Source organism: Caretta caretta, chromosome 19, assembly GCF_965140235.1.
Source record: "Caretta caretta isolate rCarCar2 chromosome 19, rCarCar1.hap1, whole genome shotgun sequence".
NCBI lineage: Eukaryota > Metazoa > Chordata > Testudines > Cheloniidae > Caretta > Caretta caretta.
In genome coordinates this window covers 16857574-16879109 of record NC_134224.1, presented here as the reverse complement: position 1 = coordinate 16879109, position 21536 = coordinate 16857574, and the positions used below count along the sequence as shown (strand labels likewise).

Sequence of the window (21536 nt, the reverse complement as noted above, 5' to 3'; positions counted from 1 at the left end):
AAAGTGGGAGCTCAGCCCTCTGAAAATCAAGTGAATTGGTTATATAGGGCAACCCACTTACAGTGAACTTGGATATGAGACTCTGTTAACCTGTTGTGCCAGTCAACAAACAAAAGCTTTTAAGGAGAATAGGAGAGCTTCTTAGAGGGATGGAATGGAAGACAGCCAGTGTCTTGTGAGAAAAATTGGATTGTGTCTCTTAAGTAGGAACAACTGGCAAGTACAATGTTGTGACACACTGTACCTCAAAATAATACCCTGTATCAACCATATTCACCATTTTTATATGGGGTTATGATATATTTTGTACAAAGTATGCCTTGTGTGGTATCATTTGAAAAGTCATAATTTGCTGAACATTGTTGTCCTGTCAAAATTTGTGCATCAACATTGTATATGGAGATATGAGATTTTGTTATAGGTTTGTTCTTGAAACATACTGTGAGTCTGGGAAACACCCACAGACTAACCCCTCAGAGGTAACAAAGGACAGTAAATAAAGGCCTTGAATGTCAAGCTGCACATATATAGAAGGTGCAAGCAAGAATCTGCAATTCATATGAAGGAGTGATTGTAGGGCAGGTAGCCAATCGGACTGCCTAACCCCATGACACAGCAAGGATTGTTCCAGTACGAGGAGTTGGGATATAAGAAGGGAGAACACACAACACCCAAATTACCTCTCCTCCCCTCACCTCTACTCACAGAGCAAGATCGTTTGAAAGACAAAGAAGCATCATTGAACTAGAGGAATGGTCCCAGGCTGTAAGGGGATCCAGCCTGCAAACTAAGAACTATGCACTGTAAACTGCCTGCAGCATCTGGTGTGATGAGAAAGTTGTTTGCTTCAAATTTTACTTATCTTGGTAAAGTTTAGGAATTAGATTGTAATTTTATCATTTTATTTCCTTTTGTAACCAATTCTGACTTTTTATGCTTGTATCACTTATAATCACTTAAAATCTATCTTTCCATATGTGACATTATCAGACTGGAATATGACCACGCAAATCATTGTTTCTACCACTGTTATATAATTGCAACAAATCTTATACAAAGTATGATGCATGGCCTGAAAGGGTTAAGCATCCTGCAGGATAAAGGACCCAGATCCAAACTTTAGAGACATGTTAGAAAAGTATGTGAATGGTAATTAGGGCCATTCCATGGCAGACAGGCTAGAACTTTGAAATGCAAACCTATATTGTTAGACGTTAGAGGTGATATTAATTGTATGTGTGTACACATATCTTGTTAGAGGTTAAAAGTGTAGTCAAATAGTCCCTGTCTATGCTGTATTCTGTTACTTAAGAGATCAAAAGGAAATATTAACTTTTAAATTAATTGTAAATATAGTGATATCAATGTATTCACCTCTCTTTGAAATGTACAGCAAATCACCTGTGAGTGGTGGAAAACAGGCAATTGCCTTATGTTAATCCATGTAGCTAATTACTGGTGATGCTTAGGAAACAGGTCTACTTCAGAGTCTCTATGATTGCGTATTGTTCGCCTAAGGACTTCAAGCTGTCAAAAGAAGGCCTGAAACTGCATAAAAACTTTTGGGTCCCGATCCTTATCTCAGATCTGCTTGATGCTTCATGCAGTGAAGCTTAAGTCATAAGACTGAGATTTCCAGTCCTATCTGCATCACCCTGATTATGAACCTGATTATGGACTATAACCTATGGACTAATCCTGAAAGAATTCTTTGCAACTACAAAGCTCATCATCTCTACTATGAATCTGATCTCAGAACTGTACTCATGCCTGTATGTATTCTGATCTTTTAACCAATACTCTCTCTCTTTTCTTTTTTAATAAATTTTAGTTTAGTTAATAAGAATTGGCTGTAAGCGTGTATTTGGGTAAAATCTGGAATATTAATTAACCTGGGAGGTAATGTGTCCAATCCTTTGGGATTGGTAGAACTTTCTTATATGATGAATAAGATTTTCAGTAATCCTCATCATATTTGACTTGGGTGTGGGGGTTGAGGCCTGAGGCTGGGTGGCTTTAAGGGAACTGTGTTGTTGGCTTCTGGGTAACGAGCAAGGTATTATAGAAGCTGTTTTGTGCTGGCTTGGTAAATCTAAGGATTGGAATATCCACCAGCTTTGGGTATTGTCTGCCCCATTCTTTGTAGTTCACCCTAATTGAGTAACCTCAGCGCGGCTCCCCTGGGATCCCGGTCACACCATAGTTAATAAACTTGTTTTCATATTTTATCTCAACCAGTGTGTTTTTGGTTGAAGTGTCTGGGGGAATCCCTACTCAGGTTAACAAAGGTTGTGGCATGATAATTTGCTTTGATGAAATGACAAACTAATGAGCTTACACTGATCAAGAGGATCTTGAATAGTGTAACATACACATTTCTGGGGTGCAATGCTGGGGCTGGGAGATTTGCAGGTGTCCCAGTTCCTGAGTGGCTGGGAGAGCATTCATGTAACTTTGCTGGGTGTGCCTTTGCATGCTAATGGCTGTGCGTGAGCCTCAAGGTTAAGCACTGGAGTAAACTGCCTAGGGAGGTGATGGAATCTCCATCATTGGAGATTTTTAAGAGCAGGTTAGACAAACACCTGTCAGGGATGGTCTAGATAATACTTAGTCCTGCCATGAGCGCAGGGGACTGGACTAGATGACCTCTCAAGGTCCCTTCCAGTTCTATGATTCTATGAAGAGGGATCAATTGATTTAATAAAACATCTTAATCAAAATGCTGCTACTTAATAGTTTGATCCTGGCCAGATGGAACGTGTTGGTACGTGAGCATGAGGTAGATGGTGCTGAGCTGGATGAGGAATACAAGGAATCCCCATCCTGTGTTATGGAGAGTACTGCTCCACAGTCCCCAATTCACTACCGGAAATAACAGCAGTGAGGCTCAACAGGGGAACATGTTGCCTAGCTGATGGTTGTGTTTGACCATCCCATTGTCTCTGTGAGTGAGGCCCTGTCTCAACTAGAAAACAAAGGTGTTATTTTAAAAACCTGCCAGCTACCATTTTTAATTAATGGAGTTGAAAAATGTGGCAGCATCCTAGCATTCGTCACAACCAGCTGGCTTGTGCTGGAAAGGACCAAACGCTAGCCACACTAACTGCTGGCACATTTCTAAACACCGCTTACAGCGCATTAGCTAGCACATTTAAACAAAATCAAAATACCTTTCTTTCTAGTGTAGACAGGAGCTTCGTGAACCCGCGCTCAAAGGAACTTGAGACTTACTTCCTTTTGTCTACATGTGGATTCTGCTCAGTGCTCACGTTTGTCCTGGAGCTTCATGCCCTTCCACTATCTGCTGAGCACCTCGCGGACTTGCAACAGCAATCTAAAGAAGATGCCTTATCTTATTCACAAGTTTGTTGCTAAAAGGAGCAATTCATTATCGTTTTGAAACCTTCTTTTTAAATGGACCTGGCTGCCAGCGCATGTCTGACTAACACCAGCTAGGACCAGTCAGCTTGAGGCAGAACACTCATCATTTTTGGTAGCACTGATGATTAACTGCATGTCCTTGTCACGCTTGTCACAATATTAAGAATTACCCTGCTCTGGGCTCATTTCTAGACTTACACCAGTGCATTGTAGTTTCGACACAGCTGCCTCTCTGTGATGCCCTCATGCCAGCGGTAGTCTATGGAATAGAACATTAATTTAGCCACCAGCTTCTTGTCATATTTACATTTACGGTGCCCAGATGGATCATGGGAGTGTGAAAGGAGAACTTGGGATGTAACAGACCCAAGTCCCCAGATTCCAATGAAGAGAATCAACTTCAGTATCATTTCTCTGTTTTAGTTAACATTCTTCATCATGAACATGGTGCTACAAGATTACAAAATGTCCTGTAAATGAAGTGATAGTGTTACTTTTTGTTTAAAATCAGTGCTCTTTGCTCAGCACACCAGTAAGATAAGACAGAAGCGGTCTGGCATTTCTTTTCTTACGACTTTAGTTTGCTGGAAATGGATCTAAGCAGAGACGTTTTAAGAAAGCTGTGAGCTCTCTCTCTCTCTCTCTCTCTCTCTCTCTCTCTCACACACACACACACAAGCTCAAACCCATGCATTAAAAACTGCCAGCTACAGCACTTTGCGATAAGCCAGAAAAAAGTCTGCATTTTGCTTTTTCCTATGGCCTCCATGATCACAACTCTGTGGACAATGACACCTTTATGATTTGGGGGAGGGCTTTGAGATGATTCGTTGTGTCAACCCAAACACGATCTCTAGCCTTCTCCAATGAAGAAGTCGATCCCAGCTGTTTCTGCTGGGATCTTTGCATGGTAGTTAACATTTAAAAAAAACCAATCAATTGACAACTCATCAAGTGTGGGCATTCTGGAGAAATTCAAGATACTTTCTATCTTTTTCTTCAGTTACTGAATGACTGTATCCAAAGTAGTTGGCAATGTTAACAGAACAAAAAAGTTCTAAAACCAATCCCCTTACCCCAGAATTATAATTCTCCAGGGAAAATACAATAAATAAAGGAACAAGAATAAATGTCATGAACCTAAAAGTAGGGGGCAAGGTTTTCCCCTGTGTCTGAACTCTGCTTGGCACAGGATAAAGTAGTGTGTGGGGTGCCTCTCAGGGGCTGGTTTTGGTTGTCTGACCCTCCACTCCCTAGCTCTGAGATAAGTTAGAGCAGCTGAGGAGCTGCTCTACATTATGCCAGTAGAGAAGAAATGTAGTGGAGTTCTGTTCCCCCATGTTCTCTTCTTCTGCCAACACGGCACTTATGCTGGAGGAGAAAAGGAGGTGGCTGGTGCAGGAGGTGGATATGCTGACTCTGACAACTTAACACCAGCAGAGCATTCCCATATACAAGGGAAATTCTCCACTGGCCACTTCTGGCCAGAATTTGGCTGCTTTGTACCCCCTGAGCAACGCAAAGTGGCCACAGGGGAAGGGGGAATCAGGCCAGATTTATTTTCTTGATTAGTCCCTTCTTCAAATTGCTGTCCCAAGCTCTTTCCATTCTCCAACATATACTGTCCATCTCCATGCCATTTTCTTTTTTATCCTGATCTTGCTGTACTATTCAATCTGTTTCGTATTAATTTTCTCCCCTCTCTTTCTTTGAAAAGCAGCCCCTCTTTTCCTCTCAGTCTTTTATATTCACCCCGAACTCTCTGTTCACCCCTCCGCTTCCTCCTGTGGTACATGGTCTATTACCCTTCACTCCCTTTGCGATTTCCCAACACTACTGCAAAGCAGAACACTGTGTTGCCACCACATCAACAGATCTTTAAAAAGATTCTGATCTGAAGACACCTACATCTTAGCTACTTTTGAATGTCTCTGGGGAAATACGAAAGACATTCAAGCTAGGGGTTTTGGTTGTTATTTTTATTCATTTCCAGTATCTGAAAAATGCCTGGCTGCATTAGAACTTTGTATCTCCCTAGATAGGTTTACTTGACCCCAAAACGGGTATATTTGAAGAGAAATCGGCTGCTTCATTAGCAGTGGCAAACACAAAGGGTGACGTTCTGTCCTCACTGAAGTCAATAACAAAATTCCCACTGACTTCAATGGGACCAAAATTCCACCCCGATTTTTTTACAAAATACTTATAAATGCTTTTTTAAACAGTCTCATTTATTGTTTGCATCCTACATTCCTGCATGTGCTGGAACTCAACCCTGTGCACAGGGCCAGTCACAAGGTCCATAAACCACTAAAAACTCATCCAAGCCTTCAAAATAGGGCTTAAGCAGGACTTGAGTCGTGCCTATGCCCAATGCTTGACCCCAGCACAGGGGAGAATGTCATCTTGTGTGTGTACTGCAACACACAGACAAGGTGCTTGTTATGTCACTTGGGGTGAGACCCACAGCATGAGGAGTGCTACAGGCTGTAATTCACAGCTGACTTGTGATCGGGATGAGAATTTCATTAAAAGTACCCTTAAAGGAGCCAGACCATTTTCTGCTGAGTTTGAGGAGTTTTGTTTTGCTTTATTTTTGTTTGTTTTGGGAGGGGTTTTTTTGTCCCCAAGTTTGTTTTGAAAAAGCGATTCTTGAAAACTTGCAACCCATGTTGTTTTATAAATTGTTTTCAGTTTAAACTGAAAGCCCTGATGAAACTTCTTCGTCAAAGTGACAAAACTCTGCTTTCAGGAACACCCCTAGAGAAGGAATTATTTTCTCATACATTAGGGTATGTTTCAATTAGAACAAGATCATCCTGCTTAGTCTGAAGTTCTTCCGGTGGAAACTCTGCCTCTGCTATATGTATTCTCACTGAGGAATCACAACAAACAATCTTTGGTTCTGAATGAAGTTCACAGAAGGTCAATGAGTTCTTTCCCCCTATATAACAAAATATACTGCAAGAGATCTTGTCTCTTTTTTTCCTGTGAAACATGGTAAGATATTTCCACTCAAAAACAATATACAAGCTATGAATAAAGCATATGGAGTTGTAAGTACAGTACTCTCTGCTTCCTATATTGTATGTTCCTGATAACTAGTTCTTGCCAATGGGTTTGAGTGACAGAAGATATGCTGCCATAGACCTTCAAAGAGAAATATTTGTGACCAAAACGGAATTATGATGTAACCAGTGATCTGCATGAGCATTAGCACAGCTTCGGTCATTATTTTTGGTAACTGGAGTCACTAATATAAGTTAAACAAGCTAATGTGATGTTGGATTAGTTACATTCTTGATAAGCTTATCTGGCAAATGTCTCTAGAAATATTGGAGCAAAGAGCTAAAGCAACCAACCAAATAGAAAAACAAGTCCTACTGTTTCAGTATGAAGGGCAGAATATATATTCGACTTATACCCACTTTAAATCATTAAAACAAAACAGAGATTACTTACAGTGGAACTGATTTTCTTTAATTTTGATGGGGTGCCTCCTTTTTTTGCTCAGGGTTTAATTCAGTCTGAAAAACAACACCACACTGTGATTATTAAACCAATATATTAAAATGCCATCTCAGCAGTGTTAGTGCAGGACTGACACCAGGTGCCCTGATGAGCAGTTTGCCTGGTAACAGAGAGAGTACACAAACCCAGTCCCAACAGGTGGAGGAGTCCTTAGCGGCTTGGTTAACCTCACTCGGCAGGTTCACTAAGATGGTGACATGCATGTTCATGAAAAGGACATCCCCAGGGTTATCCCTTCTGCCAGTGTGACAGCATGCAGGAAATCACAGGCTTGTTTACGTCAGCCACGTAGGCATCAGGCAGAGCACAGCTCTAGGTGGGTGCGGCAGAGCTGAAAGGAGCCTCAAAATTCAGATCTGGATTTCAACAATTCAGATCAAAGGTTCAGATTCCACAGCTCTTCCCCTAAACTGCTGAGATTGGGGTAGGAGGTGTTGTTTGAGCCCTTCTCAGGCTCTGAGTAAATTAAATGCAGTCCATCTCCAGGTGCGAAATGTGCTCTGCATTCAAATATAGAGATGTTTTCTTCCTAACTACCAGCACTAAAAATTCCCTCTGGAATTTGAGGTTCATTTCAGTCCTCACCAATAATATAAATATCTGCAGGCTAAATTCAGACCTCACAGACACCTGAGCAAATCCACTGCCATAGATGGCAGGTGAACTGCCGGCTTGGGGAGGCCAACCAGGCCTGCCCCTCCTGCCAGAGGCCTCTCCTCTCCCACCCCCTTCTCCTGCCAGAGCCCAGAGCCTCCTCCCTCTCTGTGGCCACCAGCCCCTCCACCCCCGCCCCAGCCCCCAAGCACTGGGCAGGTGGGTAGCGTGCAGCCCCCTGAGTGCCAGACAGGCAGGTGGGTGGTGTGCGCCCCCCACCCCCAAATGCTGGGCAGACCATGTGGCCCCCAGCCTCAGCACCCTCAGCCCCTCCCCGAGCACAGGGTGGGCAGCCCCAGCACTTGCAGCCTCCCCCACAGCACCAGGCAGTGTGGCCCCAGCATCTGGGGAGCCCCCCAGTGCTGGGTGGCCCCAGCCACCCCAAGTCCCAGCCGCAGGCCTGCTGTGGCCGTCCTACCCTCAGCCCGCTTCCCAACTGGAAGATGAGCAGCCTTCCTGGGCTGGAGTCAAGGGGGAAGGGCAAGCGGGAGGGGGCCTGGGGCGGAGCGTGGGCAGGGCCATGCTGGGCTGTTTGGGGAGGCAAAGCCTCCCACAGCCTACAATATGCACTTCCCATGCCCACTGCCCTCAACTTGTGCCGTCAGTTGCACTGCACAACCAAATGTCTTCAAGAGAGTGGAATTTCATCCTGCAACTGGAGTTTCATTTATACAATTATAAACTATGCCCGAGTCAGAATGAAATACAGGGCCCTCTCCCATAGTTGTGCTGGTTCTGTTAATAACATTTGTTTTTGGCAAGCAGCACACAGTACTCACACAGCTCTAAGAACTGATTTTTCACTTCGCTGGCAGTGTAGTGACAAAACGTCATCTGATGATACTGCACTTGTGATACTGGGCCACCATGAGGCAGCTGTCCCTAGCCTACAATACAGCACATTGGCCCATCACTCACTGTGCTGTTGAATAGAATGTCTGAGGATAGGAACTCAGTTTTTTTATTTATTTAATAACATTTTAATTTCCAGCTAAATTACAATAGATGCTAATGAAGACAATGGCTGATAAAGTCTTGAATAAGGATCAATGCATACAAGTGCTGTGCTGACTTCTCCCACACTGTTCTACCAATGCACATTAATCTGGACCTCCAGATATTCCATTCCCCCCACACACATCCTGCTCTGCTAATTCAGTGCATACCAGATATGCAGCTTCCCTGATATTTCATTCCTTAGTCCCCCAACCATGCTGCCAATGCTCAGTCCTCAAAATGCTAAGGCTTGATATCCTCTTTTGTGGGCGAAATTTGCACTTACAAAATTTGCAGTCACATTTTTGCGCTCTTGAAACGACCTGTGGGAGCAAGCCAGAGGACTTTGAACCAGCAGTCAGGTAGTTAGATTTGTGAGTAGTTAGGGAAAGTTAGCGCTCACCAAAGGGTGGTCACTTTAGAAATTTGGCCCTAAAGATCCTTTTCATAGAATCATAGAATATCAGGGTTGGAAGGGACCTCAGGAGGTCATCTACTCCAACCCCCTGCTCAAAGCAGGACCAATCCCCAATTAAATCATCCCAGCCAGGGCTTTGTCAAGCCTGACCTTAAAAACTTCTAAGGAAGGAGATTCCACTACCTCCCTAGGTAACGCATTCCAGTGTTTCACCACCCTCCTAGTGAAAAACTTTATCCTAATATCCAACCTAAACCTCCCCCACTGCAACTTGAGTGTGGATCTGTGGATCTAGGTTAGGTGCCTAGCTCCACACAGAATAGCCAGGGAGGTCCCAAGGATACTCCAAAATCCCTAACAGTATGAGACAAAATCTAACAGACCAACTTCAAAAATGATTTATAAAATCAACACCTAGCTGTATGAAACGGGTTCCCATTTGGCAGCTCAGAACTGTAACAGTGGAGTTTTGGTTATATCACAAGTAAAAATGAGTTTGGTGGTTTACACAGCACTCTTTTAAACACTAAAATCAACACAAAATCTGTCCTGATCAGCACTCTATTGGCATGAGTTGCAGTGCCTCAACATTGCTTGTGGCTGAGCAGCGTCAGCAGCACTGGGAGGCAGGAGAGGGAGTGCTGGGCTGAAATAGAGGGTGTGTCCTACCAGGGTGACAGTCTCCCAGCATTTATTCTCACATTGGAAATCCCCAAAACAGAGGCTGAACAATAAAATGAACTCAGCACAGGAAATAAATTACTTTGAATATTCCTCCAATTTACAAATTAATTTAAACACTTTTTGTTAACACATGATTCTAGTTGACAGAGGGTCGCTTTTTTTAAAGTCAAAATGTAAAGACAGCATCAACTGTTGCAACAAATGCACCTTCAAGGAGCTCCCACATTTTTATAAATAAATAAAACTTTATACCACATTTTAATTCTTAAATAATGGCCCACAAACAATACGGCACGGACATTGTGACTTGCATCTACTGTGCCTCAGTTTACCAAATCCTGAAAATAAAATCACAGCTCTAGTCTCTCCCTCACATACTGTGCCATAGCAAAGGAATGCCATTTACTTCTTTACATAGTGGCTTTTCCACTAAAGAGTTCAAAGCACCGGATAAATATTAATGAAGCTCCACAGCAAACTCTCTTGTGCAGCTAACTATCCTTGTCTCGATTTTACAGACACAGAACGATTGGGCCCACGGTCACACAGCGAGTCGGGGGAAAGTGAACTTAGAAATCACCACACTGTGCTTTAACCATGAGACCTTGCTCCCTCCATGTCTGACTGCTAATGACAATGCTACTTGCATAGCACAAGCCACTGGCTTTTTAGCTTGTGTTCTCAGTCTAGGCTACAGATATCCTAAGACCATTAACCGAGTGCTTACCCTTCTTAACAGAGCCACACAAATTTATAAAGTGTATCTACTATTCACAGGCAGCTATTCACTTAAAAGTCCAGAAGCGAGTTATTATGTAAACTAAATTGAATGTTATACTGAACCAAGTGGCCTCCTTTCACCTGAAGTTTGAGGTCACAGGCCACAGGAGAACGGTATTTTTTCCACCTTCACCCTTTGCTTTCTAGTTTTACTATAAAATTGAAAATAGGCAAACTGAAGACTCATGGGAGCCCGGAGCATCGGAAGTACGCAGCAGGAACAGGCGTGGTGCTACAGTGGCTGAGTGTGTTAGTCTTTCACCTTTGGAAATCCAAGTCCAAGCCTTGGTTATATCACAAGTAAAAATGAGTTTGGTGGGTCACCCCAAAATCTGGCCCAGATCAGCACTCGGTGGACATGACTTGCAATGCCTCAGGCTATGTCTACCCTTGCAGAGTTTTTGTGCTGTCAGTTTCAATGGCGATAGTGAACTGGTGAAAGAAAAGCGCTGGTTTGTGTACTCACTTACTTCCACAGGCATCAGATCGTGTTCACCTTTGCAGCACTTCCATCCCTGATGAGAGCAGAGCACTGAGGGCAGCTATCCCACAGTGTAGCTCGCTCCATTTTGACAATAGGTCTTGTGGGAAGGTGGGGGGGAGGGTGTTTGCGGGGCACCCTGCGTCCCTGCACAGCCCCCTCTCCCCAAACACTGATCAGCTCCAGGAGCTCAGCTTTGCTCCACGCAAGGGATCGTTTGCTCCATGGAGCAGCCATTGTCACCTGGCCAGATGACACATGAGCACTTGCCAAGACAACAGGAAGGGGAGTTTCAAAGTTCCTAAGGCTTTACAGGGGGAGGAGTGGACGTCTGTTTACCTGGCATCAGAACAGCAGAGCTGCAGGCCACAGTGGTCACCTCGGCACTGTGGGATATCCTGCGGAGGCTAAAAGCGCTGTAAACAGGAAGAACGTGTCTTCACTTGCACATCACCGCAAAAGTATCACCGGTAAGAGCCGTACACCTCTCATGGAGGTGGTTTCCTTTTTGCAGTGTCATTGGCAAGTGTAGACACTCCCACAGTTTTCGTGCAAAAAAAGGGACTTTTTCTGCTTTAAATGGCAAGTGTAGACATGCCCTGAGTAATGCTCAAGACTGGGCAGCATCAACAGCAATGGGAGGCAGCGGGGTAGGGGTAGGGGGGTCCAGGACTGAAACAGCAGGGTGTTTCTGATCAGGTTGACAGCGCATTGATAATGCTGAGTGTGGCACATACATGGCCCATGCTTCCAATCACGCTTAATTTTGATCTAAGTTCTATGCTTCTGCAGCACCTAAACTTGGAATGGTTTATGGAGTTTGAGATACATTGCTCCAGGTATTGCCAGACTCGGTAATTTGAAGAGGAGTACTTGTGGCACCTTAGAGACTAACCAATTTATTTGTAATTTGTGACTGCAGAAGTTATCAGTAGAAAAAGGGCTGGGGCAATATGATGTATATTTTTGTGTCCTGCTCATAGAGGCGATCTCTGAGCTGCCTGGGCCCACAACTTGCTTTTTTCTGCAAACTATTATTTTTCACTTGGTAGGTAACAACTGTGCTCAATGTTATACATGGCATAAAAGTAGCTTACAGCCTAAGGCCAGGTCTACACTATAAACTCACATCAGTATAACTATGTTGTTCAGGGGTGTGAAAAATCCACCCGCTGACCGACGCAGTTACACCGACCTAACCCCTGGCATAGACAGTGCAGTGTCAGCAAGAGGGCTTCTCCTGTCAACACAGCTACCACCGCTCGTGGAGGTGGATTAATTACGCCGACTCCTGTCGGGACAGTAGCGTCTTCACGGAAGCGCTACAGCAGCCCAGCTGCACTGGGGCAGTATTGTAAGTGTAGACGTGCCCATACAGAGAGACCCAGAGAAGGTGGGATTCACTGAGAGACCATGGGGAGGCAGCTGCTAATGAGAGAAGTTAGGGTGGGGGCTGGTGCTGCAGTGGGGAGGGCATACAACATATAATGTTTGTGTGCTTCACAGAAGTAGTGATGGAGGAAAGGTTTCAGAGTAGCAGCCGTGTTAGTCTGTATCCGCAAAAAGAACAGGAGCACTTGTGGCACCTTAGAGACTAACCCATTTATTAATTATGTGGCTAATCACATTAGCCACGCCATCAGGGGCTCGTTCACCTGCACATCCACCAATGTGATCTATGCCATCATGTGCCAGCAATGCCCCTCTGCCATGTACATTGGCCAAACCGGACAGTCTCTACGCAAAAGAATAAATGGACACAAATCTGACATCAGGAATCATAACATTCAAAAACCGGTAGGAGAACACTTCAACCTCTCTGGCCACTCAGTAAAAGACTTAAGGGTGGCAATTTTGCAACAGAAAAGCTTCAAAAACAGACTCCAACGAGAAACTGCTGAGTTTGAATTAATATGCAAACTAGATACCATTAACTTGGGTTTGAATAGAGACTGGGAGTGGCTGGGTCATTACACATATTGAATCTATTACCCCATGTTAGGTATCCTCACACCTTCTTGTCAGCAGTCTAAATGGGCCATCTTGATTATCACTGCAAAAGTTTTTTTCTCCTGCCGCTAATAGCTCATCTTAACTAATTAGCCTCTTACAGTTTGTATGGCAACTTCCACCTTCTCTGTATGTGTATATATCAGTTCTTACTACACGTTCCATTCTATGCATCCGATGAAGTGGACTGTAGCCCACGAAAGCTTGGGCTCTAATAAATTTGTTAGTCCCTAAGGTGCCACAAGTCCTCCTGTTCTTTTTGACGGAGGAAAGTCACATTGGATCCTGTCAAGCTCCTAACCGCCCTGTTCACATCCAGGCCATAACCACTCCCTGGTGCCAGCACTGGGCAGAGTCCACAGGCCACTCTCCGCTGTTCTGTTGTGTAAACAGCGAAAGAGAGAGTCCCCTGGCCACTCCCAATACGACGCCAGCACTGGGAGGGAGGGAATTTCCAGGTGCTGGCTGGGGTGGGCGGGGGATGGGGGGAGGGTTTCCCAGCCTCTCTTCCACTGGGCATCGATTAACCTTGCTGCTACTGCCACTCCACTGTCTCCTTTGCTGGAGAAGGGAGGACTCCAGGGGCTTCTCCTAGCCGGAAGGCTGCTGCCAGCGGGACACTTGAGATGTGTCAGAGCTGCGAGGCCAGCCTGGGCTGAACGTAGAATCCTGGAGACCCCCCCATTAGAAAAGACTCACCTAAGCCTGAGCCAGGGCTGGCGACTCAGCAGCACCCTGAGCAGATGCAGCTGAATGAAGGAGTGGGAACTACGCCCGCCAATGCCCAGGCAGCCCAAGTGAGAAGTACAAGGGGAGCCCACCCATTGTCCAGTACACAAATGAGTGTGAACGGTGAAGACAAAAGGCGCCTTTCCAGCCCCGGTTAGCTGTATTTCCCTTTGGTTTGGCAGCTCCTCACAGTCTTCTTACCACAGCCACGTGTTCTGTTTCTCTTAAAAAGAAAGAAGGAGCAGCAGCAGTGTGAGAAGGCTGGAGGCAGGGAGGAGAATGGAGGGATACGGCTCTGCACATGGGAAGATGGGCTGTTCAATTACAAAGATATGGGAATTGGTATCTCAGGAAGCACCCGCGACAGCACATGCGAGCAGGAAGCTCAGCACAGTGGGAGGCTTCTTGACATGCTGGTCGGGGCCAGTCATTTCACTTTGCGCATCTGAACCTCAGCGCCATCCGACACACACTCTGCATCCATGGATTTGTCCTCTAGAATGCAGTTTTCAAACTTCCCCTTTATCCCAAGTGCCGGGGGGGGGGGGCTACAAATTCTTTTGGATTTTATCCTTCTTTAGCAACAGATAATTGTTAGAAAAAAAAGGGAGACAAGGTAGGTGAGGTAATAGTTTTTATTGGACCAACTTCTGTTGATGAGAAAGACAAGCGTTAAAGCGTCCATCTTCCCATGTGCAAAGCTCTTCCTCAGGTCTGGCAAATTTACTCAGGCCTGGTCTATATTACAGAGTTAGTCAATGTAAGGCAGTTCACATCGACCTAATTCTGTAAGTGTCTGCACTACAACGTAGCTCTCACTGATGTAAATCGCCCACTTCACCAACTCACTAGCTCCACCTCCGTGAGAGGCATAGCGCCAAGTCAATGTAGTTAAGTCAACACAGGGTTAGTGCAGACACTGCATTGCTTATATTGGCTGTTGCTGCCTTTCAGAAGCGGTCCCACAATGCCCCACACTGTAGTTAAATTGGTGCAAGTGCTCCTGGTGGAGATACGCACTGCCAACAAAAAGAGCGTAGTGTGGACATCCAAAAGCAGTTTAATTACTGCAGTGACTGTAAGTTAACATAACTTACGTCAACTTAATTTTGTAGTGTAGACTTGGCTTAGGTCAATGCAATGTCAGTGTAGACACTTCGTTGCTTACATCGACTGTTGCTGCTTTTCAGAGACCATCCCACAACGCCCCACGCTGGCAGTTAAATCAGTGCAAGTGCACCAGGTGAGGATGTGCACCGCCGACACAAGGATCAATTACTGCGGTGGCTGTAACTCACTGTAACTTAGGTCAAATTAATTTTGTAGTGTAGACTTGTTCTCAGAGTCCCAGCTAAATACTAGATGGAACAGATTGTTTAGCATACGTAATTAACACATATTTCAAAGGACCATTCAAGGTGAAGTTATCCGTTAACACCCCTCCAGTCATAGGGAGGAGAAAAAAAGGGTGTGTGTGAAAGGAACTGGGGGGGAGGGTTGTCAGTGAGTTACAGATTGTTGTAATAAGCCATCCTGAAATAAATCTTTCCTGAACCCCCTTTTCTAGCCTTCAAATAACCCCCCAATCTCCAACCTCACCATCAGAAGCAAGCTGCCCACAGACCAGGACACAATAACCCAAAGTGGCAGCAGATCCTGCCAGAATAACATGCAAAACCTGCAGACGTATCTCCACTGCTACAATGATCAGGACTCCTCACAACACACCTTTCAAGATCTACTGGTCCTACAGATGCCTATCACAACACGTGGTGTACCTTATTCAGTGCACTAAATGCCTCAATAACAACGACGTGGGTGAAACCAGACACTCACTATGTTTTCAAATGAACTCACATAGGAAAACGATAAAAGACAAGAACACCACATCACCTGTGGATGAACGCTTTTCACAAAGTAATCACTCTATACTGACCTCAGCCTCTGAGGAACCCTGCACAACACGTTCAAAAAGGCAAGCCTCGGAGCTTAAATTCATAATGTCGCTAGACACTAAAAATCATGGACTGATAGAGATATTTATTTCAACAATCTACAACCCCTCCCACCTTCCTTTCCTCCCTATGCCTGGAGGAGTGTTAACGAACAACTTCACCTTGAATGGTCCCCTGAAATATTTCAGAGTAGCAGCCGTGTTAGTCTGTATTCGCAAAAAGAAAAGGAGTACTTGTAGCACCTTAGAGACTAACAAATTTATTTGAGCATAAGCTTTTGTGAGCTACAGCTCACTGCATCCGATGAAGTGAGCTGTAGCTCACAAAAGCTTATGCTCAAATAAATTTGTTAATCTCTAAGGTGCCACAAGTACTCCTTTTCTTTTTCCCCTGAAATATGTGTTAACTACTTATGCTAAACAATCTGTTCCATCTCCTCTGAGGGCTTGTCTTCATGCAGCCGCACTGCTGTAGCACTTTAGTGAAGATGATCAGACACTGACGGGAGAGCCTCTCCTGCTGGCATAGTTCAGATACCATCCCGAGAGGAGGTAGCTACGGCGACAGGAGAAGCTCTCCCGCCGACAAAGCACTGTCTACATGGGGGTTAGGTCGGTATAAATGCATCACTCAGGACTGTGGATTTTTCATGCCCCTGAGCAACACAGTTACACTGAAGGGAGTTTATGCTGTAGACCTGGCCTGAGTACCTTTCCCAGACCTGAAGAAGAGCTCTGTGTAAGCTCAAAAGCTTGTCACCCTCATGAAGAGAAGTTGGTCCAATAAAAGATATTCCCTCACCCACCTCGTCTCTCAAATATCCACAGATCAACACAGCTACAGCAGCACTGCATACAGAAAGTTAAAGGGACATTTATGGGTCTCTTTACAAATTCTTTACAAAGGACAAATCAATATGCATTTTAAAGCCACAAACATAAGTGTCCAGAAACATATGCAGTCGGCCTGATTCTCCTCTCACACCAATTTTCCACTGATGTAACTTCTGTGGAGTTACTCTGCATTTACGAAGATGAGGTCAAAATCAGCCACTGGACTACAACTCAAGTGACTTGGGGAATTCCGGGAATTCCCAGCTAAGCTACACATTTTGTGGGAGAAGTCAGGCGAGTGATTTAATATACAAAGTGCCTCAGTTCCCAGTGGTAAAATGGAGATAATATATGTGTGTTGTAAGCATAAAAATCCATCAACAACTGTGAGGCACTGAGATACTCCACTGAGGAGGGCCATACAAGTACATAGACAGATACATAGATTAAATGCTTTCTTACAGTCCCTTTTTCATTTAAACAATTCCTGTAGTTGTTACAGGAATGGTATGGGAGCATGAATGAGAGGGGAGATGGTCAACATAACTGGCAAATAGAAAGACAATGTGGGGGAGGTAATATATTTTACTGGACCTACTTCTATTGGTGAAAGAAACAAGCTTTCAAGCTCACACAGAGCTCTTCTTCAGGACCTGAAGCTTGTCTCTTTCACCAACAGCAAATAAAAGATATATTACCTCACCCACCCTGTCTCTCTAATATCCTGGGACCGACATGGCTACAACAACACGGCAAAAAATAATTGCCAATGGAAGGAGAGGCGTTTGGGAGACAAACCCTCTATTAGAATGTAATCTCCATTAAGAAAAGATTTGGGAACGCCTGCTGTTGAAGGAAAGTTTTTATTCGTTTTACCCAGATTCCACCCGGGCTCACCAACTTTCCTTCTCACCTCACCATAAAATGAAGTCTCAGCTGATAAAGAAAAGCAACTTAGCATTTTGCCAGCATGATATGTGTAAACACTAAACAGTAAAATTTTCACAACCTCAAGCAGCTATTCCAAACAGAGAAGCTTTTTAGTCACACAGACAAATTTTTGCAAAAGTGCATTTTTTAAAAAGTTAAAAATAAACATTAAAATTGGAAGAAAAAGGAACAAACTATCAACAGCCACATGAATGCCACATGATGGTGATACAGCCTGGAATTCAGGCTCCCTCCCTCCAAACACAGATTTAGGAGAGGTACTAGCAGATACCTGCCTTTAGTTTGGTCCTAGGAGCACAATACAAATGACTTGTCATCTTAGACGAATATGCAGTTCTGGCCCATCCATCTCAATCCTGATTGGCAGCACCCACTGCTATTCCAGCCCTGGAACATTTCTATAGTTCCATCAGTGTACTCCCATCCCCCTCTGCCAAGGCTGCCCCATTTTGTGGTGGACAAACACTCACTTGGGACTATGAAACTCCACTAAAGTCATTTCCATTGAGCTAAACTGTGATTTGAACTCAGTCTCCTGCAGTTAATAGCTACATACATACTAACTCTTATATAGCAATTTTCATCAGTAGATCTCAAAGCACTTTACAAAGGAAGTCACTATCATTATCCCATTTTACAGTTGGTGAAACTAAGGCACAGAGCACCCCCCAAAACTGTTCCAACTCTACTGCCCCCGGGGATCTGCAGGGCACAAGTTGAAAAACACTGCACTAGGAGACATACCCTGCCTCTGGGAAGAGCAGCTCCCTTCACCTCTCGTTTTACAGTCCAGGAAACATTCTCCTCACATACAATGATCTTAACCTATAACCTCACAAGCAAAACTCAAGAAAACAGAATTGTCTCTCATTTTACTAAGAAGACCCTCAAGATTGTTCAGTGTTTGTGGCTGTGAAGTAGAATTACACTGTATGTGTCTAGAGACTCCTTGGGATTAGTGTAAAAACTCTCTGCTATTTTCAGTTCCTATACTTGGTCGTGATTTAATTTATGCACTGGTGTGAAAAACGATTAGTAAACTAATATTTTGAAACTAGTGCCAAGTAATGATTCTTTCAAAATTCATCGGAATTAATGTCTCCAGCCCTGCCAAAACCAAGAGGGGGAAATCAGCTATTGGCAAGATGTTGACTCTTTCTAAATTTGTGTGTCTTGGGTGAATCTAAAGCAGTAATTCCCTTTCCTTGGCAACATAGTCGTGTTCCCCACCCCCTCACCCCGAGACTTATGGTTATCCTCATGTATTGTGAAATCTTCCCAAATGTTTCCACATAGTTTCAAACCACAAAGTGGGCGGGGGGGGTGAAGAAGAGGATAACTACAGTTCAGATGGAGTTTACGATTGCTGCTCAATTTCATAATTGCAGGGTGAATCAGCAGGGAGCAAGGTTTCAGTCAATACCATGACCCCATGGCCGGTAACCTTCATACAGATCAGCTGAAAATGGTTTCCCTTGATGCTCTCCTGACAAATCCATGAACTTGAACTCAAGGATTATTTTATCTTTCTTTCTCTGACACAGAAATTCTGTATCATAAGACTCTTGCTGAGCACTTCCTCAAAGTAGATTCTTCTCAACACTAGTTGCTAGCTTCTTACATTTACACTATATACAACTGAACCTGCTGACAGGTGAACTGGTCTGCTATGAAAATTTGGTTTATAGGTAAGTTGAATGAAAGTCCCAGGGCTTGTCTAAAAGGGAACACTCAGGAATTAACTTGTGGTGTAAACTCAATGAACATAAATTAAAACACATTCACCGCCTGCTCCCAGTATGAATGCAGTGGGACCCCAGCTGCATGCGCGTTACACATGGTGCGTACCACTGGCAGGGGCAGAACCGGACCCACAGCAGCGCCAAGGAGAAAAAGGGCTGGCCGCCTCATGGCCCACTCAGTTTGGCCTGGTGACCCCTCCGTCGTGATGGGGAAGGAGGAAAGGGGACAAAAGTGAGTTGCAATTCAAAGCCTGAGGCTTGCAGCGCCACTCAGGTCATGACGGAAGGCCGTGGTGCCAAACCTGAGTGGGTAGTGGGGTGGCCAGTGCTGCTCCCACTTACTGCTACTGTGGGGCCACCTCCTGCACCTTGGCTCCCTCTGCCAGGGGCCTGCCTGACCTCACCCCACTTCCAGCAGCCCATGTCCCATTTGTTCTGCCTGCAGAACTCACTCAGCCTCAAGACTTGCTACAAGTACAGGGAGCCACAGTGAGTGTCCACACAGGGTAGCTGGCCAGGAGAAGGGCGACAGGGAGCCCTGTGGGAGGGGTGGACATGAGGGGGGTCTTGACTACGGGCTGGGCTCTGTGATGGGTCGTGGCGGGTGACTCACTTTTTTTTTCTTTGCTCTGGGTGGGAGTTTTATTGGACAAGAAACTTGGGTGCATTGTGCCTACCAGGTGAAACATTTCTGGGGGCAACTGTGTGGGCGTTTTCATTCAGGAGCAAAGTGGCTGTAGATCGCTGTACGTCAATTAGCCTGCAGTTACAGTGAACTAAGACCAATTGCTCCTGAATGAGAGCATCCACACAAGAATTTAATTCGCTTTAACTCATACACATTGATTTTGCACCTTTATTTGATTTGCTTTAATTTCCTGAATGTCCCCATATAGAAAAGCCCCCAGATTGCTTCAGAGCATCACAACGCGCACAACAGAATCCTGCTTTTAGAGTGAAATTTACTCCTGTGTAGAGAGCCAGCACAGGGCCTAGGTTCCACTTAAGACCTTCTTAAGTCCCAATTTTAGGGCTTAAGTAATGCACAGACCTTGCTCTCTGCAAAGGCTGAATTTCACCAGTAGTGTACCTCCACTGAGAGGGAAGTTGCCCTAGGGAAAGAGGGCTTCATTGTACAATCAACTGATTTTAAAAAGCCAAGGCACCTTTTCCCTGTTAATGATGACTGCCTCTAAGAGTCAAGAGTGCAACGCTATTTCAAAAAAGGGGAACATCTTTGTGGGACGTATTAACAGGAGTGTTGTAAGCAAGACATGAGAAGAAATTCTTCCGCTCTACTCCACTCTGATTAGGCCTCGACTGGAGTATTGTGTCCAGTTCTGGGCACCACATTCCAGGAAGGATGTGCACAAATTGGAGAGAGTCCAGAGAAGAGCAACAAAAATGATTAAAGGTCTAGAAAACATGACCTATGGGGGAAGACTGAAAAAATTGGGTTTGTTTAGTCTGGGAAAGAGAAGACTGAGAGGGGACATGAGAACAATTTTCAAGTATGTAATAGGTTGTTACAAGGAAGAGGAAGAAAAATTGTTCTTCTTAACCTCTGAGCATAGGAGAAGAAGCAATGGGCTTAAATTGCAGCAAGGGAGGTGTAGGTTGGACATTAGGAAAAACTTCCTAACTGTCAGGGTGGTTAAGCACTGGAATAAGTTGCCTAGGGGGGTTGTGGAATCTCCATCATTGGAGATTTTTAAGAGCAGGTTAGACAAACACCTGTCAGGGATAGTCTAGATAATTAGTCCTGCCACGAGTGCAGGGGACTGGACTAGATGATCTCTCAAGGTCCCTTCCCGTTCTATGATTCTAGGGCAGGCTGGTGACTCCCTCCATCCCTCGCTGAAAGATAATTCCAAGTGAAACTCTAGTGGTTCAATTAGGGTACACCATTTTGCATCTGATGGCTGAAATGTAAACTTTAGTACCAAAATGCTGGCCAGAGTGGCAGATACAGAATGTGGATATCCTACAAACTAGGTACCAAAGAGGATAAGTGTGCTCCCCACCATTTGGAGCATTTAATTTTACCCAGACATTACACAGTGCAGTCCGCACATTTCAGTGATTACCTTCATATCCTCCATGCACTCATAAAAGCAAGGCTAGATTGTGCTGGTCATGAAGGGCTAGATTCTGCCACCCTTAGTCTCCCTGAGTTCAGGGCCACAACTCATGGCTAAGGTCCTACTCACCATAAAAAGGGTTCGAGGATACAGCCCATTTTAATTAGGTTGGACAGCAGTGGTGGCTATAGTCTGAGGCTCGGTCTACACTACAGAGTTAGATCAACATAAGGCAGCTTACCTTGACCTAACTCTGTAAGCGTCTACACTACAACATTGCTCCCGCTGATGTAAGCTGCCCACTATACTG

At 44.6% G+C, this 21536-nt stretch overlaps 1 protein-coding gene across 4 annotated transcripts in view; it reads right to left on the bottom strand.

Annotated features, from left to right (window-relative positions):
* The window catches only part of HIVEP3 (HIVEP zinc finger 3), a 414712-nt gene that overhangs the window by 100525 nt on the left and 292651 nt on the right, over positions 1-21536 (bottom strand). For all 4 annotated transcript variants that reach the window (XM_048826161.2, XM_048826159.2, XM_048826162.2 and 1 more), the window contains one exon: positions 6844-6908. The gene's annotated coding sequence lies outside the window, so the exon portion shown is untranslated. The remainder of the gene's footprint in view (positions 1-6843; positions 6909-21536) is intronic.